We start from the raw sequence: 23920 nt of genomic DNA on the forward strand, positions 1-23920 counted from the left end.
CACATGGTACTGGGTGGTATCATGGGGATATGGTCCCAACAGACAGCAATCACCATCAGGTTCTAACACCATGTCTGACCTTGGGCATGGTGGTGCCAGTGCAACTCCTGGCAGAGACAGTTCCCATGTTCAGGACCAGAGACTGTAAACTGTCAATTCTACCATGTATGGTCCAAAGCTGTCCAACATACAAATTTGTAAGGCTAGCACTGAGCTTGACTGTGTACATGCACATGCTCACACACAACTGACACATGCATGTCACCTACAGACACACATGGCACCTTGCCATGGTCCATCTAACCCGCTCCCCTTTTTGGCTCACACACATGCTGTCAACCATTTGGGCCACCCCAAGCCTCAAGCACCCCCACACATCACCCTGCGCAAATGATGATACTTGTGTCACAACCCTGTCATCCTTTCCATCGATGCAAGGGAATGAAGCTATGTGTCTGATGCACAGGGTGACTATTTCACTTGACATGTACTTGTATAATGCAATATTGTTTTGCCATGCCACTTGTAGAGGTCCCCAACATACATTGTATGCTGATATATATCATTAGTATGCAACATACTTTTGGTGACCTTATGTTGTATGATGTTGTGCTGGCAGTATTGTTACACAATGACAAGTATGTCATGGATCTGTGTATGTTTCTGTTCCAGGAGTCTGGGAGATAACCTATGGACATATGGTGGCAGTGAAGTGGCACTGCATGGCATGGCAGCACAGCAGAAATATGACTGCAGCAAGATACACCAGTACACATGTATGGCTCCATAAGTTCACATCTGTATGATAATCTACCAAGGACAATGGCAGCAGTCAGCGTACTCATGCATTCATAATTTGTGATAAGGTCTGCTACAGGGCAGGGTGTGACCTTGCTGGAGTGCATATGTTACCTGTCTGTAGGGAGCATAGTAGATGGATGACTCTAACCTACTATGTGACATTAATACTACATGCTTGTGAGAAACATTTGTCTAGCAGACATAAACACACCCTTGAAACAGACCCTGCCTAATGGCACACAAAGCACCTCAGTGCACCTGAGCACATGTTATCTATTTGATTTGCTGGGCAGCTGTCATCTCAACACATGGCGTCTGCCTGAGTCCCTCTTGGACTAGACCAGTATGTGCTGGTCCTGTAACGAGGGGTATACAAGATGTATCTGATTGTGAGGGCTGTATGGCCATTATGCTAGTTAATTTTGCATGCCCCATGGCTCCATAACATGATAAATATGGCTATAACAGCCTCACACACAAACATGGCCACATTCAAGCTAGCACCACTTCCACTCACATGCCAAGGCACACACTTACTGCAAGCTACTGCATGTAGATTAGAACACTTACCTGTATACTGGTATGCACGACAGAGCACAGTACCAGATGCATGCAACACAACCCATGTCTGCTAGTACTCTCAGTTTGGAACATATAATGCTTGTTGATTTCAGTAAGCCTTGTTGTGGTCAGTCATTTGGGGGGCCACATCACCTGCTACAAATAAAATGATGCAAAACCCTAACTTTGTCTACTTCACAAAGGTTATCATATGTATGCCATATGGATGTACACACACACACACACACACACACACACACACACACACACACACACACACACACACACACACATACACACACCATGTTAGGCAGACTAAGATTAAAACTCCTACCTATCTAGGCTTACACACTATAGATCACAGTATTTATCACATGCACCACAGCATATGCCTAATACTACTCCGTCAGCTAGTAGTATTAAGGTGGCTGACATCATCATGCCTTGTAGACTAGGCCCCTGCGAAAGCCAGCAGCAAATTAAAGGGCTGAAAAGTGCATAACCATTGTAGGTGGATAGCCCATGAATGTATGGCAGTTTTTTTGCAGGGGTATATACACACGCACATACACACACACACACACACACACACACACACACACACACACACACACACACACACACACACACACACACACACACTGAGTAGCTTGGAGTGAGATTAGGACCCCTACCTGTCTGGTGTTACACACTATAGATCACAGTATTCATTGCACTTGCCATGGCTTAGGTCTTGCTACTACCTTCTCAGCTGCTAGTCTTAAGGTGGCTGACATCATCAGGCCTTGCAGAAGAGGGCAGCTTGGAAGCCATGAGGAAGTTATTTGCCCAAAAGATGCATAACCATTACTGCCAGATAGCCCATACGGGCTTGTCCATTGATTTTAAGGGGTATATACACATAAACACACCCATACCCGAAGTGGGCTGCAGTGAGATTAGAAACCCTAGCTTGCAAGCTTATACTCTATAGATCACAACACTTATCACATGTGCCATAGCTTACATCTGACACTACACTGTCAGCTGGTAGTCCTAAGGTGGCTGACATCATCAAGCCTTGTAGAAGAGGGCAGTTTGGAAGCCAGCAGCAAGTTCCAGGCCCAAAAGGTGCATGGCTGCTGGATAGCCCATGTGGATATGTCTGTTGTTTTGCAGGGGTATACATACACACACACTAAAGGGATTGCAGTGAGATCAAAACTCCTACCTGTCTAAGTGTATACACTGTAGATCACACTTCTTATCGCATGCACCACAGGTTAAGTCTGTTGTACAAGTGATTGCAGGCACAATACTTGTGCATTACACAAACTAGGCTTGTGTTGAACAGCATCTGTGGCCTGCAGAGTGATATTGGTTCATACCATTATCTGCATCTAGTATTCTAGCAGTGAGATAACTGATGTTATCCTAGGTATGTGTGTACAGTTACAAGTATGGCCATATATGGCTGCTTGCAGTTAGATAGGTGACACTGTGGGCATGGGCAATGTGCCCTGTCCATACGTATGTGGACACCATTATACATTACACCACCTGCTCACCTGTGTCTGTCTATGTGGTGACATCCAGCAATCATATGGGTCTGTAGGTAAGTGGATTATGTACTGTTGCACCCTTAGTTTGGAACCTTTGAGCAACATTATGGCTGTGTGCTAGTGCAGTTTATTCACCATTAATAGGGTATGTCAGACAATGCAGCCATCCACACACATATTTCTGTATAAAACAGGGATGTATGCATAAATGTAGCTGTGTGTGTGTATAATATGTGTTTTGTAGATATATGGGGGGAGTCTATTTATCATTTTAATATATATATAGCTATATATATCAGTATATATCTATTTGACACTACATAATGATTGATATACTATGCATGTGAGAGACAGATACTGAAAGCAGTATATGTATATGTATATGTCTGTGTGTATAGACATTTATACATAACAGGTCATTTCAATGAAGGACCAGCAGAATTGCACTCATTTTTACTATGTGTATGGGCTTGCCCAGTGGGAATGTCAGTACTTATAATGTGACTCCAGCCCACACCTACCTGTATTCCAGTCTAGGATTTTGTATGTTACAGACATTAATATCCTCTCCTGTTTCAATAATACTGCACTTCACTCAAAATATCCACAGCATCCCTCAGCTGTCTGTTGTACTAAATATATGACTGAGTTTGGTAATGTTACACCATCAACAGACTGACATTCTGCATACCTCTCAACTGTCCTGATTTTCAAATATGCTTGGTCTGTTCCTCAAACACTTGTGATCTTCTGGTGCTTTATTGAATGTTGACATCAATACATTCTACTAACTACAGACAAACAATTGTGTGTCAGACTTTATATGCATCAGAAAATATGTACTACTGCAACACCTGTAATTCCAGCAAATGTCTAGGTTTATGTGACCAATATTTAAACTCTGCCCCTATGTCTGGGCCTTTGTCCGCCCAATATTTCTGACATTGTCCAGATTTTTTGCACTAAGAGGTTAGGAGGTATGATGTTCCATGAAAACACCAACATAGTACTACCTCACATCCAAAAGATGTGAGTAATTCCAGATTAGAACCATCAATACCATCACCTATGCTAGCTTCCCTACTCTGCTGAGTCACACAGGTTGTTAGACAAAGAGGGGTCATCCATCACATAATCAACAGCATATATGTATGTACATTGTTATCCTGCATGAAGAGAGACATACAATGTGTGAACGCTATCTGTGTTACAGCCCTGAGATTGCCTGGTCCACTGTTATACCATAACAGATTTTCTGTTAAAGCAGTTATATGGTTACACCACTGTGTTGGGGGTGGGGGAACAACAGTACATGATCATCTTGGGTAGACAGTAGTCCAGCTATCATTTGTGCCCACTGTTTAATATCTCCCTTGCCTGATGTCATGAATATTCCAAACATGAGGCCTAGTAAAAATTAAGGAACATATACTGTTGGACAGAGTATCAGTTGCCAATGTGGATGTTAACTCTGACCAAATAGTCCATTATATGTCCTTGCATAACAGCAGTAGATCCATACATATGATACTTCAGTATACTAATCCTTACAATTAGTGTGCAGGTTAGAGACTTACCTTAAGAATGCAGCAGTTGACAGAACTGTAGTTCAGGGCTGACTTTGTGTAATGAAAGCAGTACATACTCAATACATAAATAGGTACAGGTTGTGTGGGTTGCCTGACATCAGCTATTTTAATATATCATATATATATATATATATATATATATATATATATATATATATATATATATATATATATATATATATATATATATATATATATATATATATATGTATATATATATATATATATATATATATATATATATATATATATATATATATGTGTGTGTGTGTGTGTGTGTGTATGTGGTGTGTGAGAAGTAGTAAGCTGTCAGTCCCTGGAGCCCTAGCATTGTCTCTTAGCCAATGCCAGGCCATACAGAGCATGCCTATGTTTGCCTACAGGGATGTCATCAGGGGGGCTCCTCCTCCAAGTCCTCCTGTGAGTGTGGCTGTGGTGACCTAGGCACTGGTGGGGGGATGTGTATCCCTTCCGTATGCTGATCCTGCTGCAGCTGCTTCCAAAGGATCATATTGTGTAGCAAGGCACATACTATGAACATATGTGGCTAGAGAGTACTGCAGGACTCCACCAGATATACTGAGGCACCGGAACCGTGACTTCAGCAACCCAAACACTCCCTCTATGATGTTCCTAGTTCATAGGTTCATAGGTTAATAGGTAGGTACTAGGCTATCAGCCCTGGGGCCTATATAAGCCTAGCCAAAAAGGTTCCCTGGCTTTTGCCACCCAAGAAAATTATTTTCCTGTGCCCCTGCCGAGCAATGCCACAGAAGTGATCCCCGCAGTGAAGTTTCTATTTCCCATCCAGTCGTCAAGATTTTTCTTAAAGAGGGCCAATGAGGAGCTTTGCTTGACATGAATGGGTAGTTTGTTACAGAGTATGGGAAGTCTCTGAGACAGGAATCTATCATTCCAGCATGTTCTGTTTATTGTGGTGACAAGGTTTAGTTCCCTGGAGCATGTGGTTCAGAGAGATTGGAATTTCTTTAAGTGTAGCATGTCCAACAGCTCTGGGTTTGACATAACTTTGCATGTTAACCAGAGATCGCCTCTGAGTAGGCGATATGTGACAGACTAGAGCTGGATTTTTTTGAGACGGTCTGCATATGGCATCTGTTTGAGGCCAGTAATCCTCTTAGTGAGGTATTTCTGTGGCCTTTGTTGTAGGTGTCTTGTGAGATACATGCCAAATGGGGCATTGTATTCTATAATGGGTCTGATGAAGGATGAGCAGAGAGGAACAATGACCTCCTTTTTTCTAGAGGAGAACCCTTTTGTGATGAGGTGTGCCACATAGAAGGATTTCCTGACTACTGTGGCAAAGTGTATATCAAAGGAGAGACTACTGTCCATCTGTGTTCCGAGATCTCTTATCACACTTTTGATGTTTAGTGAGCTATCATCTATGTGGTAGTTCATGGGTACCGAGTTTTCCCCAAAGGGGATGATAATGCACTTCTTGGCATTGAGCTTGAGGCCATGACTTTGACACCAAGCCTCTGTCTCTGTGAGGCCCTTTTGTAGAATGTCTACATCATTAGGTGATTCTATTATGGCTCCCAGTTTGCAGTCATCTGCGAACTATGTTACCCAAAGACCTACTGCGCTGGCCTGCCCTTCAGAGAAGTAGATGCCGAAGAGGAGAGGACCCAGGACCAAACCCTGTGGTACTCCACTCATCACTGGTCTGAAGTCAGAGTTGGAGTCGGCTACTTTTACTGTGTGGGTTCTGTCAGTTAGCCAGTTGGCCACCCATCTTCTGGCATAGGGATTTATGCCCAGTTTAGTGAGTTTATCTATAATTCCAAAGTGGGGGATGGTATCAAATGCCTTGGTGAAGTCTAGATAGGCTGTGTGCGCTAACATGCCCCCGTCTATGGCTCTGGTGACTGCTTCAAAGAAGTCAATCAGGTTTAGTAGACATGAGCTTCCTTTTACAAGCCCAAACTGAGTGGGATCCAGGGTTTAGAGGTTGCCTATGTCTTTGTTTATAAGCTCCAAGATGATATGTTCCATGGCCTTGCAGAACAGGCTCATCAGCCTAATGGGGTGGTAGTTTCTGGGGTCCGTGGTGGCACCCCCTTTGTGGAGTGGGATAACCGTCACTGTCCACCATTCAGTAGGCACATAGCCTGAGGTGAGGCTATGATTGAACATGGTACTTAGGTTGGGGGCCTGTTCATTCTGTAGTTCATACAGTACATAGCCTGGGATGTTGTTTGGTCCCATGGATGCTGTGTTCTTGGCTTTGGAGAGTGCAGTCTTTACTTGTTCATCTGTCATTACAAGGGCTTTACATTCTTCTGGTATTAAGATGGGCCCTTTGGAGGGTGAGAGGTGGGTAAACATAGCACTGACCCTATCTGCCAAAATGTTGGTGATATCGGTTGGTTCTGTATATTTAGTGCCATTGTGCTGTAGTTCAGAGCAGATCTGAGTGTTGCCATTGAGATTCTTGACATAGCTGTAGAATGCTTTGTGGTTTTCTTTGGAATCAGTGGCAATTTTATTTTAATAACTGGCTTTGGAGGATTTTATGAGGAATCTCAGCTTCTTGCCGAGTTTGACCGGGGAGTTCCTCCAATCTTGGGATTTTACTCTTTTTTGCAACAACTTCTTCCTTCTGTTGTACAGTTGTTTATGGCAGGGGACCACCAGATTGGCCTCCTTTTTTTGGAGGATAGTGCCTTGGTTCTGCTGGGGATGGCACGATCCATGCAGTCATATATGTGCTTATAGAATGCATTTGTGTAAGATTCAGCAGTTGTACCTCTATTTTCCATCTGCATGGGTGTCATGAAGTTTGACACTTCTGTCTTAAGAAGCATGAAGATGGCTCTCGAGTAGCTTTTGACAGTGGTTTCCTTAATGGGGGGGTGGGGGGTGGAATATTGAGATCTAGGGTGATTAGCTTGTGGTTGGATCTGACCAGCGAGGAGTTGACCTCTGGCGTGGAACGCCAGTTACCCATATTGGTAATGACCAGGTCCGGGATATTGCTGCCCCTGGTGGGGGTGTGGACAAGCTGATCCAAGGCGGTGGAATTTATGAATTCCAGAAAACGTTGAGCAAATGAGTTGACACATGAGTAGTTTTCCCAGTTGATGGTGGGGTAGTTGAAATCACCCATAATTAAGGTATTGGTTTGTACCTTAATATTTTCCAGTATCTTAAGAAATGAAGAGTGGGAATCCTGGGGCATGGTGGGGGATCTGTAAAAAGCTACAACCTGGATTGCAGTCTTGCCCAGTGTTAGTTGTATTTGGATAATTTTGAATGCATTATGTTGAGCAACTAGCCTGGAGGTGTGGATATCCTTAATGAATATGGACACACCTCCACCTTTAGTGTTTCGGTCAAGGTTAAGTGGCTGAAAGGTGTGGTATGAATTATAGCCTGGTAATGCAGGGATACTCTCTGGAGCATTGAACCAGGTCTCTGTCACTGCACAGATGTCGATGTTCTCCATTTTAAGGAGTGCCTCGAGTGAGTGTATTTTGAGGTTTAGACTTCTAGCATTGAGTAGCATTCCCTCATTATCATGTTCTTCCATGGGTGTGTGTGCATTGCTGATGGGTGTCATCATCCATGGTTCCAGTGCATAGCCAGCATCCCCCACTAAATGGCCATGTGCAATGTCCCCCCTAGCAAACATCTTGTACAGATGTGATGCATGCCAAATATGGGAGTTGTGATAGCTGCCAAGGCTGCCAGCACATGCATTCATGATAATGCCCTGGGTATTGCACATGACCTGACAGTTGATGGAGTGATACCCCTTGTGGCTGATGCAGATTCTACCCTCCAAACCCGGTGGTGCCTTAGTATGTACATGAGTGCTGTCTATGTCACCCAGTACCTCAGGGTAGTGTGCTACATGGTAGAAGTGTTGCATATTGCTGCCCCTTGCCTCAGGGGTGAGGGGAAAAGATGTGTGCTCACTGGTATGTGGTAGCATGGCATACATGAACTGGTGAAGTACCCTGGTTGCTGATGCCTGTGAGACCCCCATCATGTCCCCAGTTGGTCTTTGGAAGGTACTTGTGGCTATTATCTTAAGGGCTACACATACCTTTGTTTCCACTGGGATTTGTTACCCTCTGTTAGCTTTGGGCCTGAGTTGAGAGTGGCAGATCTCAGTGAGTTCTTGCAGTATGTCCCTGTCCACCCTGTAGTGACCTACAATTTCCAGCTCATGTAGCTCCTGGAAGGCTACCCTGGGCCTGAAGACTCTTCTCCTTCTCTGCCTAGGCCTATTGTCAGCAGCAGCACTGACTTCAGCATCTAGCACATACTAATGTAGCAGACCTGCAGCAGCCCCAGCATTCTTTCAGTTTAAATTCTCAAGTCTGTACTCCAATGGTGCAGAATATGGGGGAAAATTCAGATTGCAGGTTGTAAGCATACTTTATAATTCTCCACTGTAGGTGCTGCCTGCGTGATTGGCTACCTATGATGCATTGCACCTGCCTAATATATCATTGACATCATTCAATGACCCTAGTTGAAGCTAAGCAAGGAGCAACACTAATTAATACATCATTGGCCTTTTAGGTACTCTGAGTACTGCAGTGCACCTGGCAAATGCACGCCCCATAGGCAAACAGTGCTTAGCAGTCAGTGCACACACACCCACAGACTTGCATGCTCAGCATAGTGACCCGTTGTGCAGATAGGAGCAGCTATGATCCAATCAGCTCAGAAGTTAGTAGACACACCCTCTCCTGATGTCAGCTACCTCCTCTGTGGACACCAACATGATTCTCTGCCTACATGGAGGGGATCTGTGGGCATGACTACTCCAGTATGCTATTCAGTAACTCCACCTTATTTGCATAGGGATCCATGGTCACAACATGAATACTACATGCTTCCAAGCCCTTCCATGTTAGCAACAGCACCAATGCACAATTGTAGGTACTGCACGCAGTGTCCTGAAATGCATTTCTGTCTTGTGATATTAACATTTGATTTTTCCACCTTTTTTTCTTTTTTATAAGGCATGTTTGCACACTGTGGTGTGCAGCTCAAAGATGCCAAAATTATTTAAAAAAGATGATTTTAACATATTCCCTGTACATTTTGAAATACACAAAAAGTAGTTCTGCTCATACCTGTGTGTGCTATGGCATTTCCTTCTATCTACCTACATTTTTACAGCACTTTTTGTCTGTCTACAGTCCTGTACACAGAATTTTTCCATGTACACTACAGACACTGACACTGGGTCAGCAGAGCTGCCTATCTGCTTGCTGGATTGCTCTACCTGCCTCATTTGCATGAGATACACCTGCTTATGAGTTGATCTGCATGCCATGGAAGTTTCCGTGTTGGTGTGCTTGTGCAAGCCGCTCAGCAGCACTTAATGAATGTAAAAATGTTTGCATCTGTGTTAGCAGTGTAGAGCAATACCTATACAGAACAAAAAAACTGTAGGCCATATTAAATCACCCCCCCCCCAGTGTCTTTTCATTTTCATCCCATTCCAACGTCAACCATAAAAAAATACTAGATACATTAAAAGCAACATCAGCTGCTGGCAATCTTTTCACTGAGTTCTTTAAAATAGTTGCAGAAGCATTAGCCTTCTCTATCTCCATTCTTATCAACCGGTCAGTAACTGAAAACTATGTCTTATCCATCTGAAAATAATCCATTATTATACCCCTTCACAAAGGAGGTACTTCAACTGCGTTAACAATTTATAGACATATTGTTATACAATCTCCCCTCTAAAATCATCAAGAAATGTATTCACTCTCAGCTTATGAAACATATAAAACACAATGTCCTCTCTAACACCCAACACAGTATCCCCAACCATAGTGCTACTACTGTCCTCCTCAACTTCACCAATATAGTAAACCAATGGAGAAATGAGGGAAGCCTTGTTTCTTTATTTTTCCTTGGCCTTTCCAAAGCATTTGACACAGTGACCACCAAAAATTCCTTTCTGAACTTGCAGCTCTAGGTCTCACTTACCCTTCCCTCTCCTGGTTTCACAGTTATTTATGCAATCATCAGCAGACAAGTAAATGGTATCAGTAACGGTCAGCATTTCAACCTATCTCTGTTGGTGTGCACAAGGGCCAACAGTCGCTCCCCTTCTATTTAATATTTTCCTATATAAACTTTGTATCGTTACAACACTTGCCAGTCTCATACAGTATGCCAACGGTTCAACCCTTATCTCCTCTGCCCCATCCATAGCAAAACTACAGAAAATAACTCAAAAATCTTTCACTGACATTAAAATATGGCTAAAAACTGCTAATTTGCTACTTAATGCCAAAAAAACAAGCTTATGCTATTTACTCAGAAAAAACATGTTAACCAGAAATACAGATTTCATATTACTTCAAGTAATGCCACAAAAAAAAAAAAAAAAAAAAATAGAAAGCAAAAACCAAACTAAATTATCCATCCATCCATCCTCAACCCTTTTTCCCACTTTTGCACATGGGGTTGGGGTGTCACTTCTACATTGACAATCATCTCGAGCCAAGATTTCACTTCATGGTGGCTAGCCCTGCCATGATAGTTCATCTGTACCACTCACTCCTGGGGACAATTTAGAGTGTCCAATCCACCTGCTGCAAGTCTTTGGAGTGTGGGAGGAAACCCATGTGACCACAGTGAGGATATGCAGACTCCGCACAGAAGGGACCCCACCCGAGAATTGAACTAAAGAACCTGTTGCTGTGAGACTACAACTCTAACTGCTGCATCACTGCAGCCACCCGAAACTAAACTACTCAGTCATAATAGATGACAATCTGAAATTTGTTCACCACACATACTTTATTCCTTCAAGAAAACTCACCAAAAACTCAGCTCCTTCTATAGGGCCAAACACTACCTGACAGATCAAGCAAGGATTACCTTAGCAGCAACATACATCCTTCCTTCACTGTTATATGCTTTTTCTATTTTTACAAACATCAGCACTGCTTAAATACTTAAACTGGCCTCCTGCTACTACAAAATAGTTAAAGTTGCAACCATCCAACCTTACAAAACACACCACTTCCTTGCAGTAAAACAATTAAACTGGCTTGAACTCCCAAACCAGATGACATATTCACAACTAATCATTGTCCAAAACCTATTGTACTCCAAACAAATGCCCAACATTACAAAATACCCTACTGTACTATTCACCCACTAGAGACGTTCACTCTAGCAATAAACTCTTACTGTGTATCAGTAGGACATTATGTGTCAAAACTCTGGAATAAAATCTCCACCTAGTTAAAACTTTGATTAAACAGCACCTGTGCCAAAGATGGCTCTGTTCTTCCTGTTCACCTGGCTAGCTTTACTCAGAATACTTTTGTCCAATTTGTACATTGCTTCCCAGTCTTTTGTCCTTATTGCTCCTCCTCATATGACAATAATTTCCTAAATTCTTACTGTTCATCCTTCTCTCACACCCTGACACTAACTACTATTCCTTCTCTGTCCATTTATCCTTCTGCTCATTTCCATAATTTCTCCTTTCATATTGCTCTTATCATCAATTTTAAGCTGTGCTTTCTGTTCCAGATGGACTCCCAATAACACCAGCACTCGCAGATCAAATAAAAAGAACTTTATTTTCCAAGTATAAAATGTCCAGTTAAGCGCTTTCATCAAAAGACTTCGTCAGAACTAACTCTCATTCAAACAGTTCCTCATTTATACCACATTCTGACATCACATGACATTCATTCATGAATTCTTAAAGTGCTAGTGTCAATACATATTGCTGCATTACACAAACAATATTTTAAAATCATATAGTACAGTGGCATAACATACATACCTATGTACATTACCTACCTAATCAATCACAGTCAATACAATTCATTAATACCTAAAAACTCACTGAACTTTATCTACAATAATTGATTCGTATTTAAAATTGTAAGACATATAAAAATTGTTTTATTTATTTTATTTACAATATTGTTCTTCACTTATCTACCTGCTAAAATAGGCTTAATTGATATATGCTCATTTAATCCAGGGTATGCAGAAGCATTCAGTTTAATTTGCCACCTGACCTCCTTTTCACTTAATTTATTTTTGATGTCACCTCCCCTTAAATTCTTTTTAATAACTTCCAGAATTCCAAATCTAAACTCCGTACATGTAGTATTGTCTTTTAAATGTTTCCATAATGCGTTGTTATAATCCTCATTTCTAATACTATATGTGTGATCGTAGATCCTGTTCCTTAAACACCGAGTAGTCATACCCACATAATAACATGGGCAGCTTTTACAGGTGGCCAAATAAACTAAATTAGATGTCCTACAGTTCCCCTTTTGATATTTGATTCTAGTGTTATTATAATTGGAAAGCACTGTTTCTTTCCTTTCTACAATGAACTTACATTGTTTGCAAGTACCACACTTGGTGGTACCATATCTCCTTACTGTATCCAAATCCTTTTCTACCTTCTTTTCCAACAGTGCCTTCATGTTGTTTCCCTTCCTTGTAACAAAATGTGGCTCGTCCCCCACAACTTTAAACATCCTTTCATCCACCCTTAGTATATTCCAATTATTGCGAATGATTTTCTTAACATCCCCACTAAAGTTATTGTATTGCAATATACAAGCCATTCCGTATTTATTAGTTGATCCTCCTTGGTCATTACAGCCTCTATCATCCTCTGTTTGTTTTTCCAAACCCACTCCTAATAAGGGTTTGTATAATTTGCCCCATTGGTTGCGAACATATCCTGTAACATCGTTTATCATATCAGTCGGGTATCCCCTTTCTTTAAAGAATCCAGCTATTTTTTCTAATTCAATATCTACATCTTCCCTTTCAGAGGTCATCCTGACCGCCCGTATACACTGACCCTTAATAATACTCTTTTTCTGGGCCCAAGGGTGCTTGCTTGTAAAATGTAGATAAGAATTACTGAATGTATTCTTTCTATAAATGTTAGACTTAAATTTGCCATCCCTTAATGTTATTTCTACATCCAAGTATGGTATAGTTTCTTGATGTTTATTCATTGTGAACTTAAAATGTTCACTACATGAATTCAAATACTCATGGAACTTATTCAAGAGATCTAGGTCACCCTTCCACAAAATAAAAATATCATCTAAAAAACGAAAATAGCAGGATATGTGTTGGCACCAATGTGTATTAAATACAAATTCCTTTTCCCAATTGAATACTACAAGGTTGGCATAAATGGGGGCACATGCTGCCCCCATAGCCACACCCTTCTCCTGTTTGTAGTATTCACCTTCATACCATATATAATTGTGGGTTAATACCACTTCCATGAAGCCCATAATCAATAATGTTTTCTCCCAAGAAAGTGCTTTGGACCACATAATACTGTCCTGTAATCTCTGCAAACCTTCATCCCTGGGTATATTAGAAAAAAGATCTATAACGTCCATAGTCACCATCCATTTGACCCCTTGGGCCAGTCCAGATTCCAACCTTCCAAGAAAGTCCCAAGAATCCACCACAAGGTGTGGAACTATCTTGACCAATGGTTTCAGCCACTTGTCTATAACTTTTCCAAAAGGGAAGGTCTTCGACTGGCTCCCAGAAATAATGGGCCTAAATGGTGGGTCCCTAAGATCCTTATGAATTTTTGGGATACCCACAATTGTACCCAAAATAGGATTCCTCACCTTTAAAAATTGGTATAAGTTCGTATCTATCCTTCCATCCAACAATAGGTCCTCTAAGTACAAATCTATTTTATGGTGCCCTATGTTGACCTCATTCACTGAGGACACACTATACTTTCCGGTTTGAAGCAGGATTCCATTAATCTTATTCCTGTAATCCTGAGTGGGGTATAACACTACCCCCCCACCTTTGTCCGGTTTCATAACCCGGGTGCCCACATTTCGTTGTAATTCTTTCAATGCACCTACTTCCTCCTTGGTTAAGTTGTACCTCCCCCCATTATTCTTTTTACTATACTTATAGATTTCTTCTACGATCAATTTCTCAAAGGTACCTAATAAATGGTTCAAAGGTGGAGTGTACGTGCTTATAGTATGAAATTCTTTGTCGTCCTTTTCCGCTACCCCCTCAAATTTAACTTTCAAATTTAATTTTCTGATAAATTTCTTTACATCAATAATACTATCAACCAAATTGAATTTTGCATAGGGGATAAACTTCATTCCCTTAGAGAGAAGGGTAAAATGTTCTTTCCTTAGGGGCACATCGGTGTAATTGTGAATAAAAAAATTGTCGTAAGTACTTGTAACATCATTCACCCTAATAATCTCATTGTTTTTACTTAGTTGTACATCTTTGTTTACTTCTCCTACACATTTCTTTACTTTGTGACCCTTCCCCTTATATGATAGTCCCCCCCAACTCTGCTTTGTCTGTATTGGTGGTCCTCCCATCCGTCCCCCCCTAAAAAATCATGGTTATTATGGTACTGGTTATGTTGATACTGATAGTGGGATGTACGATTATTATACCTACCCCCACCTCTTCTATATCCATCTTGTGCATACGTGATGTTATGCGTATAGTCCTCCCTAACCTTAGTCCTTTCCTGTTGTTTATTCTTATAACCATTGTTTGGTTGATACCCCTTCTTTTTAGTGTCCTTATCCCATCGGTATGCCTCTTCTTTGTTGTACTGTTCTAAATCTCTATTCAACTTCTTGCACTTTCTTTCGAATTGCTTTGTTGTAATATTCGATACCCAGTTAAATTGAGTGTCATAAAGAATTTCAAAATCATCAAACAATACATCATGTATTATGGTGTTATTTAAATCATCCATTTCAGCTAGTAACAAACAAATTCTGTTGTCATTACAACCAATAATATACTCCATAAATGTAAAACCAAACCCATCAAACATTTTGTTACATTCACGTTTATTTTCATCGTTCATTTCTATCCCCATAGGGATTTTAAAGAACCGTAAACCCATGGGAACAACCCCACTGTCCAAACATTTTTTTAAATAATTATTGTCCAACTGCAACGTTTTCAATGCCTTCAACTTCTTCCCAAATGTCACAATTAGATCTTTAAGTGTGCATTCATCGTTCCGGGCCCCATCTTTGTTCATAATATGACCACCATTGGGCTTAATATTACCATTAAAGTCAAATTGCCCTTCCAAAAAGTTGTTATATTCCGCCCGCCCTTTTACTCTGAAAGTTTTTTGAGCAACGGGCTTAGTTACAGTACCTGTACCCTTGTCTTGTGCTGTGAAGGCATATGTCCTCTTCGGCACTGTTCGTTTCGGTCGCGCCCCTGTTTTGCTGAAATCCACCTCCGATCCATTCCTTCCAACTCCGGAACCATTTCTGAGCGTTGAATTATGCTCCGGACAGGATCCATGAGAGGCTGGAACCTCCAGTTCTTCGCGACTCATCCGAACGCTCCTTCCATCCTTCTGAACTCCATTACAGCCCTCCTGGCGTGTTGACATCACCGACCTGTTGTGGCCGACCACAGGGTTTGGTTGTGTCGTCAGGTCTATCAACCTTGTCAGTTCTCCTCGCATGATGGCCATCTCAGACTGGAGCCCTCTGATTTCCTCTCTCCGAGGGGAAAAAATAGACGGTAACTCGTCAAGGGAGTCCATGTTGAATAAAATAACCAAGAAAAAAGGAACCTGGAACAGCGACCAACCAATAACAAACAGGAAACAGTGCTTTCTGTTCCAGATGGACTCCCAATAACACCAGCACTCGCAGATCAAATAAAAAGAACTTTATTTTCCAAGTATAAAATGTCCAGTTAAGCGCTTTCATCAAAAGACTTCGTCAGAACTAACTCTCATTCAAACAGTTCCTCATTTATACCACATTCTGACATCACATGACATTCATTCATGAATTCTTAAAGTGCTAGTGTCAATACATATTGCTGCATTACACAAACAATATTTTAAAATCATATAGTACAGTGGCATAACATACATACCTATGTACATTACCTACCTAATCAATCACAGTCAATACAATTCATTAATACCTAAAAACTCACTGAACTTTATCTACAATAATTGATTCGTATTTAAAATTGTAAGACATATAAAATTTGTTTTATTTATTTTATTTACAATATTGTTCTTCACTTATCTACCTGCTAAAATAGGCTTAATTGATATATGCTCATTTAATCCAGGGTATGCAGAAGCATTCAGTTTAATTTGCCACCTGACCTCCTTTTCACTTAATTTATTTTTGATGTCACCTCCTTAAATTCTTTTTAATAACTTCCAGAATTCCAAATCTAAACTCCGTACATGTAGTATTGTCTTTTAAATGTTTCCATAATGCGTTGTTATAATCCTCATTTCTAATACTATATGTGTGATCGTAGATCCTGTTCCTTAAACACCGAGTAGTCATACCCACATAATAACATGGGCAGCTTTTACAGGTGGCCAAATAAACTAAATTAGATGTCCTTGATATTTGATTCTAGTGTTATTATAATTGCCACACTTGGTGGTACCATATCTCCTTTACTGTATCAAACTTTTCTACCTTCTTTTCAACAATTGCCTTCATGTTGTTTCCCTCCCTTGTAACAAAATGTGCAACCCCCCCCCTTAAACGTCACTCATCCACCCATAGTATATATTCCAATTATTGGTACCACAAATTATTAAGTTGTTAATACAATACAAATTGCAATATATTTATTGATCCTTATTGGTCATTCCTTCTCTCTATCCCATCCTCTGTTCTATCACCTCTCTTTCTCTTTTAAGTTTTTTGTATAAAATGCCGGTATAATTTGTACATTCCAGCTAACATATCCAGTAATCAGTCGGTCATCACAGTTTTTAAATCCGCTCTTTCTATTTTTCTAATTCAATATCACATTATCCTTTCAATTCTCATCCTGACCGCCCGTATACACTGACCCTTAATAATACTCTTTTTCTGGGTCCAAGGGTGCTTGCTTGTAAAATGTAGATAAGAATTACTGAATGTATTCTTTCTATAAATGTTAGACTTAAATTTGCCATCCCTTAATGTTATTTCTACATCCAAGTATGGTATAGTTTCTTGATGTTTATTCATTGTGAACTTAAAATGTTCACTACATGAATTCAAATACTCATACTCACATTTATAGAAAGAATACATTCAGTAATTCTTATCTACATTTTACAAGCAAGCACCCTTGGGCCCAGAAAAAGAGTATTATTAAGGGTCAGTGTATACGGGCAGTCAGGATGACCTCTGAAAGGGAAGATGTAGATATTGAATTAGAAAAAATAGCTGGATTCTTTAAAGAAAGGGGATACCCGACTGATATGATAAACGATGTTACAGGATATGTTCGCAACCAATGGGGCAAATTATACAAACCCTTATTAGGAGTGGGTTTGGAAAAACAAACAGAGGATGATAGAGGCTGTAATGACCAAGGAGGATCAACTAATAAATACGGAATGGCTTGTATATTGCAATACAATAACTTTAGTGGGGATGTTAAGAAAATCATTCGCAATAATTGGAATATACTAAGGGTGGATGAAAGGATGTTTAAAGTTGTGGGGGACGAGCCACATTTTGTTACAAGGAAGGGAAACAACATGAAGGCACTGTTGGAAAAGAAGGTAGAAAAGGATTTGGATACAGTAAGGAGATATGGTACCACCAAGTGTGGTACTTGCAAACAATGTAAGTTCATTGTAGAAAGGGAAGAAACAGTGCTTTCCAATTATAATAACACTAGAATCAAATATCAAAAGGGGAACTGTAGGACATCTAATTTAGTTTATTTGGCCACCTGTAAAAGCTGCCCATGTTATTATGTGGGTATGACTACTCGGTGTTTAAGGAACAGGATCTACGATCACACATATAGTATTAGAAATGAGGATTATAACAACGCATTATGGAAACATTTAAAAGACAATACTACATGTACAGAGTTTAGATTTGGAATTCTGGAAGTTATTAAAAAGAATTTAAGGGGAGGTGACATCAAAAATAAATTAAGTGAAAAGGAGGTCAGGTGGCAAATTAAACTGAATGCTTCTGCATACCCTGGATTAAATGAGCATATATCAATTAAGCCTATTTTAGCAGGTAGATAAGTGAATAACAATATTGTAAATAAAATAAATAAAACAATTTTTATATGTCTTACAATTTTAAATACGAATCAATTATTGTAGATAAAGTTCAGTGAGTTTTTAGGTATTAATGAATTGTATTGACTGTGATTGATTAGGTAGGTAATGTACATAGGTATGTATGTTATGCCACTGTACTATATGATTTTAAAATATTGTTTGTGTAATGCAGCAATATGTATTGACACTAGCACTTTAAGAATTCATGAATGAATGTCATGTGATGTCAGAATGTGGTATAAATGAGGAACTGTTTGAATGAGAGTTAGTTCTGACGAAGTCTTTTGATGAAAGCGCTTAACTGGACATTTTATACTTGGAAAATAAAGTTCTTTTTATTTGATCTGCGAGTGCTGGTGTTATTGGGAGTCCATCTGGAACAGAAAGCACTGTTTCCTGTTTGTTATTGGTTGGTCGCTGTTCCAGGTTCCTTTTTTCTTCATCAATTTTAAGCTACATTACACCTGTCTGTCTGTAAATTATTATTAACCTCAAAAATACCCCAGTTTGATCTTTTCTCTGCAGTCATCGTGCTATGAATACATTAACTGTTACTGTATTTTATTTTTCTACTCAATAATTAGCTAATTAATGTTAATTTCTCTTTAGTCTTTGTGTTAAAATGCTATTTTCATGTAAGAAATATTTAAAAGTCATGTAAATAAGCTCATGTATAAAAGTTTTAATCCTGCAATTATAAATGTACATCATGAGTAACTTAAATGTGGAGCTTTTCCTTTGAGTCTCCACTGAAAATGGATTTTACCCAGCCTTACTTTTCCTGGTCAAAAAAAAAAAAAAGACAAACCCCCGGATTCACGAAACCTCCGTGTAAGACTTAATATGTCTTACTCGGAGGCTGCAGTTGAACAGTATGACATCAGCATGCCATGAATATTCATGAGGGCACGCTGACTCAACCGTAACTCTTACACAGACTGAGTAGGAAAGCAGGGGGTGTGTCTGACTGCCGAACAGTCTAAATGTCCACGCCCCTGCAAGGTTTTAAAAAGCATAATGTCAACACACAAGAGTGAGTTCGCTCAAATGTACTTGCACCCAACACTATAGTCCCTGACACTGTAAATCACCATCACACTTATATAAAGTAAATAATTATTATTTTTTTTTAATCCACGATATAGCTGCTCGTATTTGTGCGTGTGTGCGTGGGTGTGCCCATTGCTTAGCTGTAGTTAGCAATTCCGGCATGGAAGAGCATAAGAAAGAATGTTTATGCAAATCACACCAGATTGCAATAGTGTAGTGGTAGAGCGTATGCGCAAAGAGGAGGCATTCACGGTTCAAGTCCCACCACTCCCCTTTGTATTTATGTTGCAAATCAGTATATGAAATAATACCAGACATATATGATTAAAATATTAGTAAAAGCAGTGAAATGTCCAATGTATCAGTGAACAAAATATAGATTTTTAAAGGATCCAGATATATAATAGCCTGCCATTAAGCAGCGCTTTACCCAGCTAAACAGAGGTGCCCAAAGTTTAAAAGCGCTTTACCCAGCGCAATACAAGTGCCCATAGCATAATAGTGCTTTACCCAGCGCAATAGAGTTGGCCAAAGTTTAAATGCGCTTTACCCAGCACAATGTGTTTGCGCAGACGTGCGCGCTGCGCCAACCAGAGCACCGTAGGGCACCGGGGAGCAACATAGAGCTAAGTTGCTTAAACGCAGCCACACCCCCTAGCCTGTCTAGACATTATTAAAATAAAAGAATGATAAGGTTCGAACCCAGGACCCTGTTTGTCATAATCAAAGTACAGAACCACTAAGCCATGACAGCTTCGAAGAAACAGCTACTATTAGCATACATATACTTAGAAATGGTAGATTAACCATTACTATGCATGTCAGCAGTCAGCCTAGAATTCTGAAAAATGGCCAATCACAAAAAAGTGCGGGAAATGTGGCATATTTAAGACCCATAGGTGGGAATACTCACCATAACTGATTGTAGCTCACATTTGCAGTCAGAATGGCAGGTGCAGGAGACGGTTCACACTTCCAAGCACAGCGTTGGGGCATCGAGGAGTCGAAATACATGGTTTGGCTCCTTGTCCACCGTCATGAGTCCAGACTCCTACAGGGCCAGTTCCAAGGGACGGAGTACAAGGCTGAGGCTTGGAACTGGTTAGCTCATGACCTCACCAGTGCCACAGAGGTTCCTCACACCGGTGAGCAGGTCCATCACCACCATGCAGACCTGAAGAGACAGAAGGAGGACCACCTGAACCAATGGATACAGTAGGCCCATGGGATGCAGGATGCCCCACGACTAAGTAGCCATAGAATGCAGTATGTAAGAATTGATAATTGATTCTGTATAATGGATAGGTATGTCTCAATATCCCTTCATTTACTTCACAGCTGCAGGTGACCATGCTGTGAATCAGCAAGCCTATGCTGATTGGCTGCAAAGGCTGCACCACCAGGCAGGTTAGTGAAAATTCTGCATGTTTTGTTATATAAAATAGGGGAGAGAGCATGAAATAAAGTGTTGTAGTACAATAATACAGCCATAAAATGGCCTGAATAAGTCCTCTGCATGTACTGTCATACAAAATAGTCATAGTACCAGAAAAAGAGCGTAGTAACCCATTAAGAAAGGTAACATGTCTGGAATAAAATCTCTGCAGGTACTGTCATATAATATATGTGAGTGAGTCTACAAAAGTGTGCTCTAACCCACTAATAAAGGTATAATATGTTATGAATATGTCTGCCATATGCACTGTTATAAAAAATAAAGGAGTGAGCCTGTGGAAAAGTGTGTAATGTCAGTAATAAAGGTTTAAAACCCGGAGTGTGTGTGTGTCACTTAGTTTGAAATGTTGTTGTACCCTTGCATTATACAAATAGTACTGTGTTAGAAAGTGCTGGCAACCCAGAGTTCTGCAGTCCCATCTACAGCGGATGATGGAAGTGCTAGTAGCTGTGAAGCATATATACAGTCCTCAACAGTCAGTTACTGGCTGGCATGCATAAGTAAATCTGGCACATGAGTAGCATGCTAATATGTTCCCCAGAAATGTGAGTGTGCTTCAATAAATGCAGGGTTCTGTACAAATTGAAGTGAAAATGTCATGTGAAAACATCCAGATATGTAGATAAAGAAATATAAATGCAACCATGAAATATGTAGCAGTAACATCTGCATCTTGGACAGTTAGTATGTCAGATATAGGTCAAGTATATATTGAACTAGCCAAACCCATTACACAACCTAATGCATGGTGGCAAGTGTAATAATACATGTTGGGAATATACACTTGCAGTCACTAGGAATGTAGTGTAGAGTAAAAGTGATTATAAGATGTTAACTGAGGTTTTTCTACACCCTACTATGTGTGCATAAACCATGCAATTCCACACCTCAATGGGTATGTATAATCTTAAATATTTGTTGGGACATATGTCCTATTGTTTTATAAATATTTGCATTCATGTTGATGCATGTGTCCTGTTCAAACACCACATTCATGGTGGCCTGTTGCTATCAAACATCCCTGCATGCTGTTGGAATATCCACTGTCGTTCAATATATGCATGTGTTATGCTTGTTGTTCAACTGTTGGAACTTTGGTGTGTTGGGTTAATGGGAATATTACTGCATGCTGTTACAACTAATCTGGAATGCTGGTGTTTATGTTGTAATTAAACACACCTAATCACAGAACGTATGGGAAGGCTGGTCCCAGCGGACCCACCTGTCCCTCCTCAGTTAGCGAGTGCACCTGGCACCAGCAGCTCTGGTGCCCAGCCCAGGGTCCCCTCCTCCATTGGTCCTGTGCCACCTTCGAGTGGAAGCGCTGCAGGGGATGGGGCTCACCCCCCCGTGCAAGCATGGGTGGAGAAGGGCCACCTGTCACCCTTCGAAGGGTCTGGGCTATGGTGCGTAGGGAGATCCAGCGTTCAGTCGCTGATCCCCTACAGCGGCTTGAGGCGAGAGTGGCATGTCTCTCGGGTGAGCCTGCCCATCCTACTCAGCCCCCAGCACAGCCACCCTCAGGGCTGTGATGGTGAAGTGGTGACTGCCCATGGGTGGGGATCTCAGTTCCACTGTTCCCATCTGTGGGCTCATGGGCTTGCGATTTCCAAACAACCTTCCCCGTCAATTGTGCTCACCCACCCCATGTGTCAAATTCTGCCCCTGTATGCTTCTTGTTTGTCTTGTCTGTTTACCTCCCCAACCTATACCTACATCCCCTACCTCACATTCCACTCTCACCTGAAAAAAAAATTAAAAAAGGGCAATCTGTTCCCACAAAAAAATTACGCCCCATACATAGCTGCCCATTTTGCACACATGACCACCGGACATGTAAACTGATAATTATAATTGACAGTACAACATACTCTGTTGTCCTCACCCCTCTCTCAGGGGTGGAAGGTTGCAAATTTCACACCAAATTACAAACATATGCACAGCTGTTGCTGGTAAAGAAATGGGCAGCAATGGGCCTTTCCTACAACCTTCCTGCACATCCCAGCTGGTTTCCCTACTGTCTTTCCCTCTTTCACCACTTTCCTATCTCCCCATTTTCTTTTCTTTCAAAGAAATTAGCAAGGGGGTTAGCGGGAGTAAGCACTTTTAAGCAGTAGTAAGTGGGATTAAGTGAGTGTGCGCATGTGTACACTTAGCTAAGCATAGCTAAGTGTCGCGCAAACCTGCACAAACCTGCTTACAACTGCTTAAAAGTGCCTTAGTCACTCTGTATGACAGGGCCCTTGTATTGCTCAGCAGCAAAATAAAATACACCTTTCAGTCTCGAACCCCAGACCTTGGGCTCATCAGTCTGCATGAAGTACCACTACACCACAGCAGCTATACAATAACTTGGTGCTGAAAGAAATATATCATGCATTACAATGAGTGAATGTAAAGGGAGAATAGGAATGGCATAACACAAATCATGTTCTGTGGCCCTTAACCAGCAAGTGTTGTGGAATTGCATGACATGACTGTGGAAAGAGAAACAGCCATGCTAGTAGGGAATAATGTTACAGTAGCACCTTACAAACCCCACACAGTATCAGAGCAGGATAAACACTGGCATATTTGAATAGGTCAGAGGCCAGACCTCCCAACTGTGACTGGTTTACAGGGATGTCCCTAATTTGAAAACAAATGTTAGCTGTGCCCCTCAGACTCCCTGTGAAATGTAGTAACAGTAGGCAGAAAGGTGGGTAATCCCACTTAATGATAAATGTCAATAAGTGAGAGTAGACACTGCTTGCACATCAGAAAAGGTGCAGTAATACATATGCTCAGAATCCCCCAAAGTCGCAACTGCAAA

The sequence above is a fragment of the Protopterus annectens genome, chromosome 3.part1 (genome assembly GCF_019279795.1).
Source record: "Protopterus annectens isolate FY-2018-M chromosome 3.part1, PAN1.0, whole genome shotgun sequence".
Classification (NCBI taxonomy): Eukaryota; Metazoa; Chordata; order Ceratodontiformes; family Protopteridae; genus Protopterus; species Protopterus annectens.